Source organism: Heterodontus francisci, chromosome 2 (genome assembly GCF_036365525.1).
Source record: "Heterodontus francisci isolate sHetFra1 chromosome 2, sHetFra1.hap1, whole genome shotgun sequence".
Taxonomy (NCBI): domain Eukaryota; kingdom Metazoa; phylum Chordata; class Chondrichthyes; order Heterodontiformes; family Heterodontidae; genus Heterodontus; species Heterodontus francisci.
The window spans coordinates 196,384,046-196,401,187 of record NC_090372.1 but is presented as its reverse complement, the minus strand read 5'-3'; the positions used below and the strand labels follow the sequence as shown (position 1 = coordinate 196,401,187).

The following is a 17,142-nucleotide window of genomic DNA, read 5'->3' as shown; positions in this document are numbered from 1 at the left end:
AACACTTACGATATCTGCCGGTAGAAGATTTTTGGGTTCCCTTTAAGGTTGACTGCCATTCTATTCTCATATTCCCTCTTTGCCAGTTTTATTTTCCTCTTCACCTCCCCTTCCTGTATTTGGCTTGGTTCTCACTAAGAATTCAGCTGACATGCATCATAGACCGTTTTTTGTTTCATCATACTCTCTATCTCCCTCGTCATCCAAGCAGCCCTATTTTTGGTTTCCCTGCCTTTCGCCCTTGTTGGAATGTACCCAGCCGGTACCTTCCTTAAGAGATATCCCATTATTCTATTACAATATTGCCTGTCAGTCTTTGGTTCATTTTATCCTGGCTAGATCTCTTCTCATCACATTGAAATTTGTCCTCTTCCAATCTAGCCATGCTAGCCTATACTGTTCCTTTCTTTTCTGCATTACAAGTCTACACCTTACGATACTTACCCAAGTGCTCCCCCACAGACATTTAGTCTACCTCATTTCCCAGCACCAGATCCAGAAATGCCTCCCTCTCCTTTACGCCTAAATTATCCCAATATCACCACTCTATAGTTCTTGCGCATCTCTGACTTCCTTGCAGATTTGCTGCTCAATCTCTCTCTCACTATTTGGAGACCTATATAATACCCCTAGTAGTGTGATCATACCCTTTTTGCTTCTCAACATCTAACCAAATGAATTCTGTCCCCTTCAAAGGACATCCCCTCTTTCCAACACTACAATGTCTTCCCTAATCACTACTGCCACCCCACTTCCCTTTATATCCTTCTCCATCTTTTCTGAACACTTTATATCCTTGTATATTAAGTGCCTAGTGCTCACCATTTTTAAGGCACATTTCAATTATTGCCACTATATCATATTCCCATACTACTATTTGTGCTTGTAGTTCATCAACCTTATTCACCATACTTAGTGTGTTTACATACATGCATTGTAATCCTGTCTTTGCATTCCTCATTGCCCTTCTCCGTCTGCTCCCATCTAATATAGGGCTACTCCCTTCTCTAGTACTGTGCAACACTCACATTTGCACCTTATTTCTCTTTTCTACTTTTAGATGCTGGTGCCCATCCTCCTGCCAATTTAGCTTAAACCCTCCACAACGACGTTACTGAACTTCCCCGCAAGGACATTGGTCCCAGCCCTGTTAAGGTGCAACCTGTCCTTTTGAATAGTTGCCTTCTGCCCCAGAACTGGTCCAAAAGCCCCAAGAATCTGAAGCCCTCCCTCCTGCACCATGCTTCAAGCCACTCATTGATCCTCCAGATCGTCCTATTTCTATCCTCGCTAGTGCGTGGCACCGGGAGTATTGCAGAGATTACTACCTTCAAGTTCCGACTCTTTAACTTCCTCCCTAGCTCCTGGAAATCTGACCACAGGGCCTCAAGATCTGCCCTTGCTATGTCGTTGGTACCAATGTATACCACAACTTCTGGCTTACTCCGTTCCCCCTGCAGACTATCCTGCACCCTCTCAGACATGTCCTTTATCCTGGCACCAGGGAGGCAACACACCATGCAGGACTCTCAATGCCGGTTTCAGCAATACCTGTCTTTCCCCATGTCACACTCATGAGATGTGCAGTGATGAAAATACATAACCCAACAGAAGAGTTATAAAAATTGACTTTTCCTTTAAAAAAAGTGGACAATGTGCTGCAAAATGGCCACTGAAGGTCAGACAACCTGGCCCTGTATATTCAACTTGTCTCATTGTTAAGAGCATAAGGATACATCCAAAGCTAAGAGGTTGTCAATTACACCATCCTGAACCCACCAAGATACATTCTGAATAGAATGGGTTCTCCTAAAACGAAGGAAGTGTGAGGTAACCACATCTTGGTGCCTTGTTGGTCACCACAGGGAGCGAACCTTGCGTCTCCTAACAGAAGCAACATGCAAGAGATTTTCTTACCTTAGAAAGTAGCTCTCTGCAGAGAGGAGAGAAGAGATCACATCATCACAAAAGCCTGTCCAGCCAAGAGTTGTGAGAGATCCAGCAAAAACCAAAGAAGGAGCCCTGCTACAAATTCTATCCTTCAACTCAGTGCAACAGAGAACTAAAAGTGACCACCTTCTAGAATTAAGTCTCAAACACCAGAAAAATCTACAAACAACCCAAGCCTGCAACTTGAAAAGAGAAACCGCCCAAGAAGATTCAATAGATTTAGCATGAACCTCCAACACCTACCTCACTTCAAACCACTTACCCTTTTCCTCTCTATTTATCTATTCTTGTGCGTGTGTGTGTATGTATGCATGCGCGCGCATGTGAATGCGTGTATGGGTGTGGTTGCAACCATTTTGGGAATGAATACTGTTCAATAATCTTCTGTTTTAAACCTACAAGAAAACCTGTCACTATCTGCTTATTTGACAAATAAAACACAAGGGGTGAAAACTCTCATAACAAAAACACTTGCTGTGGTCAGTTGGGAGGTAAACTGTGGGAACCACCCACAACCCTTACCGCCTGGCCGTAATACCCTAATTATGGAATCTCCTATAACAACTGCATTTCTACCCTTTGCTACTCCCTCCTGTGCAGTCCCTTGCCCATTGGTGCCATGGTCTGTCTGGTCTTTCAGGGTATCATCACTCCCAACAGTCTGTAACGCTGAGTACCTGTTTGAGAATGGCATACACCCCAAAGACTCCTGCACCTCTTGCCTCTTTCTAGTCTTCCAGATGGCCACCCTAATATCCTAAATTCTTACTGCCTGTGGGGTGACCACCTCCTGGAAAGTACAATCTAGGAAATTCTCCTGCTCCCTGATGCTCTGCCGTGACTCCAGTTGCCCCTCAAGCTCAGAAATCCTCAGCTTGAGCTGAAGACACTTCCTACACACGTGTTCGCCCAAGTCACATGAAGTGTTCCAGCATTCCTACATAGTGCAGGAATTGCAAACAACCAATCACAGCTGCCCATCCATGATCTAAAAAAAAAATCACTATTACCTCTTTTAGAATGTAGTTGGTACCTTGTTTAAAACTATTAATTTTAATTAATGCCTCTAGACCTGCTCTGTGCTACTACTCTTATTAATTCACTCACTGTTTTCTCACCCTGATTGAGGTTGTTAATTTCCTGGATCCTAATTTGGAAGAATGCCCTAGTTTAGGGATGAGACAGAGGGGAAAAATATTCACCAACCTCTTACCCACTTTCCTGTTATGTTTTTTAGTTTTAGAGTTACAGCACTGAAACAGGCCCTTCGGCCCACCGGGTCTGTGCCGACCATCAACCACCCATTTATACTAATACTACCCTAATTCCATATTCCTACCACATCCCCACCTGTTTCCCGACCACATACCTATACTAGGGGCAATTTATAATGGCCAATTAACCTATCACCCTGCAAGTCTTTGGCATGTGGGAGGAAACCCACGCAGACACAGGGAGAACTTGCAAACTCCACACAGGCAGTAACCAGAATTGAACCCGAGTCGCTGGAGCGGTGAGGCTGCGGTGCTAACCACTGCGCCACTGTGCCGCCCTAAAATGTCAAGTTTTAATTTTTTTTTCTTTTCTTGGTTTCCTCTCTCAGCAGCTCTCTCCGCCACTACTTTATTCCCGCTGTGCTCTCGGACCTTCAGCTGTTCTCACAGTGGTGTTGTTTATGGAAGGATGCAATGCAGAACACAAAGGACTTCCCATTTTTTGAAAGGTGCCATGGGATTTTTTTTTATATTGACCTGAACAATTAAACATCTTGATGGCAACTTCCTCAGTACAGCACTGAAACACTGGCTGAGATTATGTCCTCAAGTCATAAATGGAAGAATAGAATCTAAAAGCCAAGAGATCCTGCTAGAACTTTGTAAATCCCTGGTTAAGCTTTAATTGGAGTATTGTGGACAATTCTGGATACCACACTTCAGAAAAGACGGAAAGGCACTAGAAAAGGTACAAAGGAGGTTTACCAGGATGTTACCTGGGATGAGGGATTTCAGTTATGAGCAGAGGTTGGAAAAATTAGGACTGTTCCCCTTGGACCTGAAAAGGTTTAGAAGTAACCTAATACACGTTTTCATGATGATGAGGTTTTGATAAGAGTAATGAAAAATTATTCCCTCTGGCAATGAGTCAATAACCAGAGGTTATGAATTCAAAATCACTGGCAAAAGTTCTAGAGGGAAGCTGAGGAGAAATGTTTTCACTCAAGAGTTGCTGGGATTTGGAAGGCTCCAAATGAAGCTGGTGGAAGCTGATGCCATAAATAATTTTAAAAAGGAAGTCAGGCAGGTTGAGGATGAGGAACCTACAGGGTGATGGACAAAAAATGCGGGATGTGGGACTAAGCACGACTGCTCTATCAAAAAGATATCACGGGCATAATGGGCCGAATGGCCTCCTTCCCTGTAGTAAGGAATCAATAATTCTATGAAGCCCTGGAAATGGCCTTGAACCCTCAACTTTATGATTCAGAAACAATAGTGTTATCACTGAGCTATGCTGATACACCAGACCAATATAACAACGCATCTGATAATGTCATTTAGACGTGAAACGAATTGAAGGTTACGATAAGCATGTGATGTGTAAAGACACAACCTGAACTGTCCATTTAACACCTTGTAAGTGAAGGGTTTACATGGATTGTCTGTTTAGAGTACAAGCTTAAAATGTGCAAAGTAAGGAACACTTTTTGTTTACTAATAGCAATAAATATAGTGTAGTCGCATCTGATGCGTTCACATTCCAGGAGTCTAAATCATGTGCAAAAACACTGACATCTCAGGCTTGTTTTCTTTCAATTATACCATCATGATTCACATATTTGTTCAAGCTCATCATGTCTGGCTTTTCATAACCAAAGAAACAATATTTAATTCAGTTCAAATCATTTTGTTAGTCTCTACTTCCTTGGTTTTAAAGTGGGTCAAGCTACAGGTGCCTCATTTCACCATGAACAATTATTTGCAGAAGTGCTTTTACATTATAAAACCACAACTGACTGCAAGCACAGTTCTGCACTCATCATTTGTACTTGGGAATGTAAACGGCCAACTTACTTTGTTGTGAGTAGAGATAGTTTCCAGATAGAGACATTTGCCAGAGTGAAGTTGGAAATTTGGTGCATGTGGGAATTAGGCGCAGAGCGGGGAAAAGGGGTTCCTTTTCCTATCCTTTTCAGCCTCCAGCAGCTGGTGAAACTTCTTCCTTTGACTTCAAGGTGTGAGTGCAACTTTCGACTACTTCAGCTTAAATTATTAACTAATTGACTAATTAAAAAGTAAGGTTGTACAAGATGGCAGGGCTGGTGGTAAAGCATGGCTACCCGACCCGAACATGACTACAACCGACGACATGTGTCGGGTTCGGGTCAAGTCGGATCTCTCTTCCGGGTCCAGCATTCGGGCTTGGGTTGGGTCGGGTCGGGCTGGATGTGGACAGTGCTGTCTTGCTCCAGGAAGTAATCATGTCTGCAGTAAGTGTCTGCAGCTTTCACAACTTCAGCTCAGAATTGCTGAGCTGAAGACTGAGGTGCAGACATTGCGGAGCATCAGGGAGGGGGAAGAGTTCCCTGGACACTTTATTATAGGAGGCAGTCACACCCCTTAGAGTAGGGAGACCATAAGATATGGCCAATGGTCAGGGACTGGAGGGTGTGACTGCGAGTGAAGCAAGTAACAGGAATCAGCACAAATTGACGGAGCAGCCTCAGCCTCTGACCTTGTCCAACAGGTACGAGGTCCTTGCTACCTATGGATGAAGAGAAGGACTGCAAGGCGGATGAGCGGACTAACATGGCACCACGGTAAAAGATGCCATTCCAGTGGGGGGAATGAAGAGGAATGTGGTAGTGATAAGAGATGGTACAGTCAGGGGGATAGATACCGTTCTCTGTGGCCGCAACAGGGAGCACAGACGGCTGTGTTGCCTGCCCGGTGCCACATCAACATCTCCTCGTGGCTGAGGAGGAACCTGGAGTGGGAGGATCCGGTTGTCGTGATCCACGTGGGAACCAATGGCATAGGTAGAACCAGAAATGATGTCTGCTTAGAAAACTTGAGGAGTTAGGGTCCAAACTAAAATGCAGAAAATCAAAGGTCATCATCTCCGGATTGTTACCTGAGCCACACACAAATTGGCACAGGGTCAAGCAGATTAGAGAACTAAACGCCTGGCTCAAAGAATGGTGTAGGAAGAAGGGGTTTCGATTATTGGGGCACTGGTATTAGTACTCAGCGAAGAGTGGGCTAGTCCGTTGGGATGGGCTTCACTCGAACCTTGCTGGAACCAGTGTCCAGGCCAATTGCAAAACTAAGGCTGTGGACAGGGCCTTAAACTAACAGAAGGTGGTTGGCAGTGGGGGTGGGGGGAGGGGGTTTTGGGTAAAGGGAAATTTAGAAATCCAAAGAGTGAGGTCAGGGCATCAGAGCAGGATAGTGATGTGGGGATCTCCCAAAAAAATGGGACAGGAAAGGATGGGGACTTTAAACAAAAATTGTACATCAGCAAATAAGGTCATTGCAGGGAATAGAGTTTAAAAAATTAAATAAAGTTCCTTTATCTGAATGCATGAAGCATCTGTAATAAGCTAGATGAACTAGTGGCATGAATAGAGGTAAAATATTTAGAACTAATTGCTATTACCGAGACATGGTTACAAGGAGATCAAAGCTGGGAAATGAATATTGCAGGGTACACAATATTTCAGAGAGACAGACAGAATGGCAAAGGAGGAGGGGTAGCCTGATAGTAAAGGATAACATAAGGACATTAATAAGAAGGGATCTGGCCTCAGATGATCATGAAGTAGAAGCAGTTTGGGTGGAAATTAGGAATAGCAGGAGTCAGAAAACACTGGTGGGAGTAGCTTACAGGCTCCTAACAGTAGTTATATTATTGGACAGAACATTTAATGGGAAAATATTGGAGCATGTAAAAAAGGTAATGTATTAATTGTGGAGGACTTTAATCTGCATATAGACTGGGACAATCAAATTGGCAACGATGCATTTGTAGAATGATTTCGTGACAGTTTCTTGGAGCAATACTTTGTAGAACCGACCAGGGATAAAGCTATCTTAGATCTCGTATTGTGTAATAAAGCAGGGTTAATAAGCAATGTCATAGTAAAAGAGCCACTGGAAAACAGTGATCATAATACCACTAAATTTCATCTTAAGTTTGAAAGTGACATACTTCAATCACAAACAAGAATCTTAAACTTAAACAAAAGCCAATTACGAAGGTATGAGGGGAGAGCTGGCTAAGGTTAATTAGGTAAATAGACTGGAAGGTATGTCGGTAAATGAACAGTGGGAAATATTTAAAGAAACAATTCAAAGTGTTCAACAAAAATACATTCCGTTCAAAAACAAAAACTCGTCAAGAAAGACCCATCCGTGGCTCACTCAGGAAGTTAGGGAGAGTGTTAGACTAAAAGAGGCTTACAATGTTGCAAAAATAGTAGCGAGTCTGAGAATTGGGAGTGTTTTAGAAACTAGCAAAGGGCCATCAAAAAGTTGATAAAAAAGGAAAAAAAATAGAATGAGAGTAAACTAGCCAGCAATATAAGAACAGATTGTAAGAGCTTTTATAAGTACATAAATGGAGAGAGAAGCTAAAGTAGATGTTGGTCCCTTAGAGGCAGAGACATAAGGAATCATCATGGGGAATCAGAAACGGAACAGGCATTGAACAAATATTTTCTGTCTGCCTTCACAGTCGAAGACACAAGTTCCATACCAGAAATAGGCAGTCACTTCGGGGTTAAAAAGAGAGGGGAAATTAAGGACATTGATATCAGCCGAGAAAAAGTATTGGAGAAACTTGAGGACTAAAATCTGACAAGTCTCTGGGACCAGATGGCTGACATTCTTGGGTTCTAAAAGAGAGCTGCAGAGGTAGTGGATGCGCTAGCTATGATTTTCCAGAATTCCTTAGATTGAGGAATGGTCCCATCAGATTGGAAGTTGGCAAATGTTACACTGCTTTTCAAGAAAGGAGGTAGAGAGAAAACAGGGAACTACAGGCCAGTTAGCCCAACATCAGTCGCTGGGAAGATGCTGGAAACTATTAAAGAAGTCTTAACACTGCACTTGGAAAAGTACGGTATGATTAGAACAAGTCAGCATGGTTTTACTAAATTTGATAAATTTATTAGGCTTTTTGAGGATGTAGCTAGTAGGGTAGATAAGGTGGAACCAGTAGATGTAGTATATCTGGATTTCAAAAGGCATTCGATAAAGTGCCACATAAAAGATTAATAGGCAAGATAAGGGCTCATGGTGTTGGGGGTAATACATTAGCGTGGATAGGATTGGTTAACAGACAGGAAGCAGAGAGTGGGTATAAATGGGGCATTTCCAAGTTGGCAGGCAGTGAATAGTGGGGTGCCGCAAGGATCAGCGCTGGGGCCTCAGCTATTTACACTCTATAATAATGACGTAAATGAAGAGACAGAGTAATGCATCTAAGTTTGCTGATGATACAAAGCTCGGTGGAAAGGCAAGCTGCCGGGAGGACATAGAGAAACTGCAAAGAGATATAGACAGGTTAAGTGAGCGCGCAACAAGACGGCAAATGGAGTATAATGTAGGGAAGTATGAAGTTGTTCACTTTGGTCGTAAAAATAGAACAGCAGAATTTTTTTTTTTTAAAAGGTGTGAAACTGGTAACTGTTGATGTTCAGACAGACTTGTGGGCACTCATGCAAGGAACGCACAAAGTTAACATGCAGGTGCAGCAGGCTATTCGGAAGGCAAATGGCATGTTGGCCTTTATTGCAAGGGGATTGGAGTACAGGAATAAAGAAGTCTTACTGAAATTATACAAGGCTTTGGTGAGACCGCACCTAGAATACTGTGTGCAGTTTTGGTCTCCACATTTAAGAAAGGATGTACTTGCACTGGAGGCAGTGCAGTGAAGAATTACTACATTGGTCCCTGGGATGAGGGGTTTGTCCTATGATGAGAGGCTGAATAAATTGTGCCTATATTGTCTGGAGTTTAGCAGAATGAGGCAATCTAATTGAGACATACAAGATTCTGAAAGGGCTTGATAGGGTAGAAGCTGAGAGATTGTTCCCACTGGTTGGGGAATGTAGAACACGGAGACACAGTCTAAGAGGTCAATCATTCAGAACTGAGATGAGGAGAAATTACAACACTCAAAGGGTTGTGAATCCTTGGAATTCTCTACCCCAGAGGGTTGTGGATGCTCCAATGAATACATTTAAGGCTGGGATAGATAGATTTTTTGTCTCACAGGGAATCAAGGAATATGGGGAGTGGCTGGGAAAGTGGCAATGTAGCCCAAGATCAGCCATGAGTGTATTGAATGGCAGAGCAGGCTCAACGGGCCATATGGTCTACTTCTGCTCCTATTTCTTGTGTTCTAGCACTAGCAGACACCCAGCTTTTCCATGCATCTTGTGAACTGCTACAAAATTCCCTGGCTCCTACCACCCCGCCACCATTTCCCCCATCCCATGACCCAAATATGTAGCTGTACATAGCACCACCCTCCTAAAATCAGCACAGCTGCATTTCAGACTAACTTCTGAAATTATAACAGCACAGAGTTCACCCCACCTTACAAAAAAAAACCTGTAAAAACACAGTCAATCCACTGCATTATACATCACTAGAAAATGTTGGTGTATGCTAACAAACAAAAACTCAATTTTTAAAAGAACATGAGAATATACATTTTAAATGCTTAGGTCTCCAAATTTCTAAAAAAAAACGTTGCACTTGTGTAGTTTCACATCAAAACTCAGAAAATCCTTGAAGGTGTTTAAGATACAACAAATTACTTAAAACTACAGTCAACACTATTATGTAGTCAAATGTACCTGTCACTTTGACACAGCCAAGTCCTACAAACAGTAAGGAGATTAAAATATTCAACTAATCTGTTTTGATTATATTGGGCAAGAAAGTAATGCTGGCCAGGATACCAGGACATCTCCAACTCATAGATGACCATAATCACTATAGTCACAACGTCAGGGAGCAAGATGCATGAGGTGTCTCCATTCTTTCCATAAACTCGGCAATTCGACAATACTATTTTCTATTGAATATACTTGTTCACTTAACTTTTTTTTTTAAATATAGAAAACCCCATCTGTCCTGTCACGTTTACCTTTTGACAACCAATGTTTTGTTTCAGTTGCTTGGGGATCATACTTGCACCATCTCCTGTGCAGGTATATAAAACAACACAGAACTGCTGATGACACAAGTATCAAATAGTTCCAGTGATGCCCCATTCACAAAACAAAAGTTTCCCCTCAATGAGTACTGACCTGGATGAATATATAGCAGTGGGCATTTATGAGGTTCCATTGTGTCCATACTGTCATGGTTACATGCAATCTTCTTCTATAACTGTATCTTAAGAGTTTGCATGCCAAAGTCTCCATAGCAGCAGTGAAAGGATTCACAAGACATTCTACTACTGTGCCAATGAAACAGGTCTCTACTGCAGGTGCCACCTGTTCAAGGTCAGATTGCAGTGAGCACACTATGTAATTGCTCACCCCACCCATACTTGGTCCACACTTCTTCTCCACCAGCACAAACTTGTGCAAGAAGCTAAATCCCTACACCCAGGACCCATTTGCGTTCCTCTTCACCATGTTCACTACCTTCAACACAATCAGCCACATTCCTCAAACATCGCTCCTCTGCAGCAATGGTCTCTCCTGGTTCCACTCCTCTACTTGTTGGAAGTTGATGCCTTTGGTGTGCAGTTACCTCATCATTTACATGTTAGCCCTCAGCAACTCATCACGAACATGGGATCAGCTTTCACACAGACACAGTAAACAGAGCTCTACTTCCCTGCCATCTACATTGACCCAAAGCTCTCCAACTGCCTATTCAGCATTAAAACTTGGATCATTCCTCCCGCATAATGTCAGCAGAATCTAAGCCATCCTCCAGATCCCATAAACATGAGTGCCTCCAGCCTTGAATCCCTCTAACTCTCCAACTGCCACCTTAAGCTAAACCCTGAAGTACAGAACTTTAACTGCTCAACCCTGACCTCAACATTCTTCCTACATCCAAAAAATCTTGATACTTTTCTGCTGTACAAAACCCAATATGCACCTATAATCAACTCTCAACTAGACTTGTCCATTGCTCTCCTTGACTGCCCTGCTTCCACCCTCCAAAAACTGCAATACATACCGAATGCCAAGTGACCAGTGGTGTTCCACAGGGATCCGTGCTGGGACCACTGTTGTTTGTGATATACATAAATGATTTGGAGGAAAGTATAGGTGGTCTGATTAGCAAGTTTGCAGACGACACTAAGATTGGTGGAGTAGCAGATAGTGAAGGGGACTGTCAGAGAATACAGCAGAATATAGATAGATTGGAGAGTTGGGCAGAGAAATGGCAGATGGAGTTCAATCAGGGCAAATGCGAGGTGATGCATTTTGGAAGATCCAATTCAAGAGTGAACTATACAGTAAATGGAAAAGTCCTGGGGAAAATTGATGCACAGAGAGATTTGGGTGTTCAGGTCCATTGTTCCCTGAAGGTGGCAACGCAGGTCAATAGAGTGGTCAAGAAGGCATACGGCATGCTTTCCTTCATCGGACGGGGTATTGAGTACAAGAGTTGGCAGGTCATGTTACAGTTGTATAGGACTTTGGTTCGGCCACATTTGGAATACTGCGTGCAGTTCTGGTCGCCACATTACCAAAAGGATGTAGATGCTTTGGAGAGGGTGCAGAGGAGGTTCACCAGGATGTTGCCTGGTATGGAGGGCGCTAGCTATGAAGAGAGGTTGAGTAGATTAGGATTATTTTCATTAGAAAGACGGAGGTTGAGGGGGGAACCTGATTGAGGTGTATAAAATCATGAGAGGTATAGACAGGCTGGATAGCAAGAAGCTTTTTCCCCAGAGTGGGGGATTCAATTACTAGGGGTCACGAGTTCAAAGTGAGAGGGGAAAAGTTTAGGGGGATATGCGTGGAAAGTTCTTTACGCAGAGGGTGGTGGGTGCCTGGAATGCGTTGCCAGCGGAGGTGGTAGACGCGGGCACGATAGCGTCTTTTAAGATGTATCTAGACAGATACATGAATGGGCAGCAAGCAAGGAGATACAGACCCTTAGAAAATAGGCGACATGTTTAGATAGAGGATCTGGATCAGTGCAGGCTTGGAGGGCTGAAGGGCCTGTTCCTGTGCTGTAATTATCTTTGTTCTTCTTTGTTCTTTATGCCCCAGACAATCCACCAAGATTCTTCTCCTCAATTGCAAATCCCTCCACAGCCTCACCCTCTTTACCTCAGTAATTAATGTTCTCCAGCTCCACCTCCCTATGCACAGACTCTGCTCCACAGATGCCAGCCTACTTCTCCAGCAAGCAACATGATTCCTCTGGAACTTGATCTATCACTGCCTTGTGAGTTCCCTTCCTTGCCTTCAAAAATCTCCTTTCAAACCTTTCACTGTGAATGTGTTGTTGCACCGCCCCCCGCCCCGCTCCTCTTTGATTTGCAGTTCAATATCCACCACCTGAGATGTCTCTGAATGCAGTGAATGCAATGTTAAATTTATAACAGCTATATGGGAAATAATTTATGAAAATTAATAAAGTAGGAAGGGCTTTGAGTACAAGTAGTTTTGTCAATTCAAAGCTGTGTTTCCTGTCATTGCTCGTCGCAATTACATACTGAAAACATGCAAATTATTTTTGGTACTTTCAAAGTAAGCATTTGTGGCCACATTTTCAACCATTTAGCTGCAGTCCAGAAGACTGTACATTTGGTATATTATTCTCAATACAGTCTTTTTCATCTAGATCTGCAATGTGCAAAATAATGGGTGATTTTTTTTTTTAATTGTCTGTTCCACAAAGATGTTACACATATTCGAAGTTATGTACAGTTAATATAATATGCTGGAATAATGTGTGCAGCTCTGGTCACCTCATGGAAAGGATGCTGTTGCCCTTGAAAATGTAGAGAGTCATGAAAGAAGTACATACATCAGAAATTTAAACAAGGAAAACTCAAGGAATTTGCCATGTTTTTCTTTGTAAAAGGAAAGACTTCAAGTTAATAAAACTGACTCAAACTACCTGCTCATTGTGGTAAAGGTTTTAAACATTAAACAATACAAACTAAAAGAAAGGAAAAAATAAGTTTTTCACTCAACGGGCAACAAAGTTATGAAATAGGTTATTAAAGATCATTGAAGCAGACACTATAAATGGATTCCCGTGATGATTGGATGCATTTTCAGAGAGTAAAGAGAAAAAGTACAGGTTTGTTGGACCTAATGTTTTTTTTTTAACCTTCCCAAAATCCTTGTACAGGTAGAGCACTGGACTTGCAAACTTAAATAAAAGTGGAGCAAAATAATCACGCTTTACTTTTTAAAGTCTGATTTTAAAAATACAAAATCCTAAATGTCTACATGCTAAGATTTGGAAGTACCAATGGAGACGTATTTCCTTTGTACATTAACTGTCATTACAGGGTGCACTCAGTAACAACTACAATGATAATACACATTGAATAAAATTGATAATGCTTTGAGATAAAACCAAAGGAACTGTACTCAGATACGACAGGGAAGCTACAGGTTTTCTCATACCCTAATACGTAATCCTTTGCCTTTGTCCCGTGACATCGGTCATGAAATCCCTCCTGCCCTCTGTCCTGTCATAAACCTTCCCTTTTGTTGTTCTTCCCCATGCCCCCACTTTTCACTTGCTCAAAGCCTATTGCATAGCTAACCTTTGCCAATTTTGATGAAAGGTCACAGACCCGAAACGTTAACTCTGCTCCTCTCTCCACAGATGCTGCCAGACCTGCTGAGTATTTCAAGCACTTTCTGTTTTTATTTCAGATTTCCAGCATCGACAGTATTGTGCTTTTAGTTTTTAAGTTTTAGAGATACAGCACTGAAACAGGCCCTTCGGCCCACCGAGTCTGTGCCGACCATCAACCACCCATTTATACTAATCCTACACTAATTCCATATTCCTACCACATCCCCACCTGTCCTTATATTTCCCTACCACCTACCTATACTAGGCGCAATTTATAATGGCCAATTAACCTATCAACCAGCAAGTCTTTGGCATGTGGGAGGAAACCGGAGCACCCGGAGGAAACCCACGCAGACACAGGGAGAACTTGCAAACTCCACACAGGCAGTACCCAGAATTGAACCCGGGTCGCTGGAGCTATGAGGCTGCGGTGCTAACCACTGCGCCGCCCTGAATTTTATTAATAATAATCCAGTAATCCTAGTTCAGGATTATCTTCACAATGATTTATATGGCACAGAGTTCCATAAATGGAAGCAGCTGTCTGCAAAACTTTTGCAGCATCTGCTTCTGGAACAGCTACTGATGTTGAGGTGCCATTGTACTTTTTATGTTCCTGGCGCAAGCATACAGGTTTGGATTAAATCAAGTAAATTTTGGGGTGCTGATCCATTTATAATCTTGTGTAAGACTGACAACTCAGCCATTTTTCCTAGATGTTGGGAAATGTGTATTACAAGAGTCTGTAGGATTTCCTCATCCAAAACACTGGTATGGGTGATTTTGGGGTTGCAGGGAACACACAGGCAAGGATTAGGTTTTCTCAACAGCCAACAAACAGGATTAAATGAATTCCATCACTGGACTGATAAAGATTCGTTACTAAAATCACAAGAAGCAGGGCTGCTTTCACAATCAACTAATCTTTCAACGAACCTCTACCCCTCACCTAATAAGAGGCTGATGTCAAAAAATATTAGCAATTAATATTAATAACAGAATTAATTTTTTAAATCCATATAAGCTAAAGTAGCGATTAAAAACTGTTCAGGTATAAATAGCTGGGACATGTAATTTAGTTGCAGAGGAAAAGTGCTATTGCCCTTGAAAGGTTATGGAGCCAAACTACAAAGAATTCCAGATATTATAAATTGAAATTCCATGCACCTCAATCAAATAAAAACGACTAACGACTTGAAATCATATTGATTTTAACACCAATGTCTGTCCTTAAGCAAATGAAGCCTGTTCTTCTGACAACTTAATTTTTGAAACTATGCAATATATTGCACCATAAAACTACTTAAAAAGAAATTTAAAATCAATTTGTGCTTAAATTTAAACAGAATCTTCTTTTCCTGAAGTAGTATTTTGTTTATTCCATCAACTTTTCAATATGGTTAATTTCATCCCCCTTCACTAGCCAAATGAACGGCAAAAATATACACGTGCTATTAACACAAAGCAGTGCTTCCGTAATCAGTCTTTAACAACAATTTATGGATCATCAATGGGGAGAAAACAAGTTTTAAAAAAATGAAAGAATGCAATGAAATGAACTGACAAAGCAGACTTCTACTTCCTACTGATTTTGAAGTCTCTTTAATATGGGTCTGATACAAATTAACTTCAATGAGCACTACAAAAAAAGTCATCTGGTCGTAAAATACAGTACATGGTCAGTTTTATGTAAGTTTGCCAAAAGGGATGCAAACCAGGACAATCTCAAACTGCGACACAGGATTGAAGTGTATTAAAAATCTTTTTTTCTCGTCCATTGTGCTGTCTTTTTGCTCAGGTTTATAGACATTTTGAGCACCAATATTGGCCTCTTCATTTCCATCTGGTGGATCTAATTAATTAGGCAAGGAAATCACTGCAATTTTCATACTGCCCTCTTTATTAATAGACCTTTTTTTCCAAGCATTGCACTTAGACTCAAACTCACAGCTGCTACATTTGAGTTCAGTGTTTTGTAATGTCTGGATAATTGGGATAATGGGTTAGGATGCTGATGTCATCTGACTGTCAATGAACATGTGGATAATATCACCCTCAGATTATGTTCACAGATTTATGCGAGCAAAATGTCACAACACAGACACTTGTTCTGTATATGGCTAAGATTCAGGTTTCTTGCATCTAACTACGCAGATATCTGCTGCTCTTTCTTTTTGCTTTCAGAAATTGGCATTTGGAATTTTACTGAATTGTTCAACAGATCGTCTACTGCATAGCTTAATTGACCAGACAAAGCCAAGTATAAACATTTAGATTAAGCCAATCAATTCAGCCACCATGACATTAAAATACTCCCACTTTTAGGTCATATCCACACTGTCATATCGACAATTCAAAAGAAAAAATTTTGAACTGTAACTACTTTTGAAATTTCAGATACATTTATGAATATGGAGAAGTGTTTTGTCTGTATACAGGTCAGCTCAACACCTCAATTCATTTTAAAAGCCGTCTGTTGAAATACAACCTGACGTCTGGTTTATACAACCATAACTTTTGCATGGTCACAGCCAAGACAGACAAGTAGAATCCAGGTCATACAAGTTCCAGATGACATTTTAAATTCTAAGCTCAAATCGCGCTCAACTTGTACAACAGTAATTATGATCGCAATATAAGCTCCAACTGTGCAACAAGAGGAAGAAAAAAGCAGATCTGAACTGGCCAGATCCATGTTGTAAGGTTACAATCCCTATAAGAGTTAAATGCATTTTATCCCATCTTGCAAGCAACAAATTCATTGCCTTTTCAAAACAAATAACACACAAAGGCTTGACTGATGATGGAAGTCGCAGAAGGTAGGTCCAGTTCAACAGTAAGCTCTCACTGCATTGAATAGCCCAAATTATAATCTTTTACCGTCTGCTAGTTATTTTTAAATCTCATTCATTTTTCCTTTTTGAGTACAAAAGCAAAGAAGTTGTGCAAAACATTTATAATTCACTCGTTAGAGCTCAGCTGAAGTATGTGTCCAATTCTGGGCACCACACTTTCAAAAGACCATCAGGAGGGTGAACAGGAGATTTACCAGAATGATAGCAGGGATGAGGGTCTTCAGTTATGCGGAGAAACTAGAAAAGCTGGGAGTGGTCTCCCTGAAACAGAGACAGTTAAGGGGAGATTTAATAGAAATGTTCAAAATTATGAGGAGTTTTGATGGAGTAAACAAAGATGAACTGTTTCCACTGGCAAGAGGACCACTAATCAGAGGACACAGATTAGAGATAATTGACAAAACAGAACCAGAAGGGAGATAGAGGTTTTTTTTTCCAGAAACAAGGTGAATTATGATGATGTCACTGCTATTTCACAGCCATCTTGCCTAGTTCACACTGGCAAATTGGAGATCTCTCAAGGCTACCAG

General features: G+C 41.5%; 1 protein-coding gene across 1 annotated transcript in view; it reads right to left on the bottom strand.

The window, feature by feature from the left end:
- lmbr1 (limb development membrane protein 1) overlaps positions 1-17,142 on the bottom strand; it is a 283,776-nt gene that overhangs the window by 179,552 nt on the left and 87,082 nt on the right. The gene's annotated exons all lie outside the window — the stretch shown is intronic.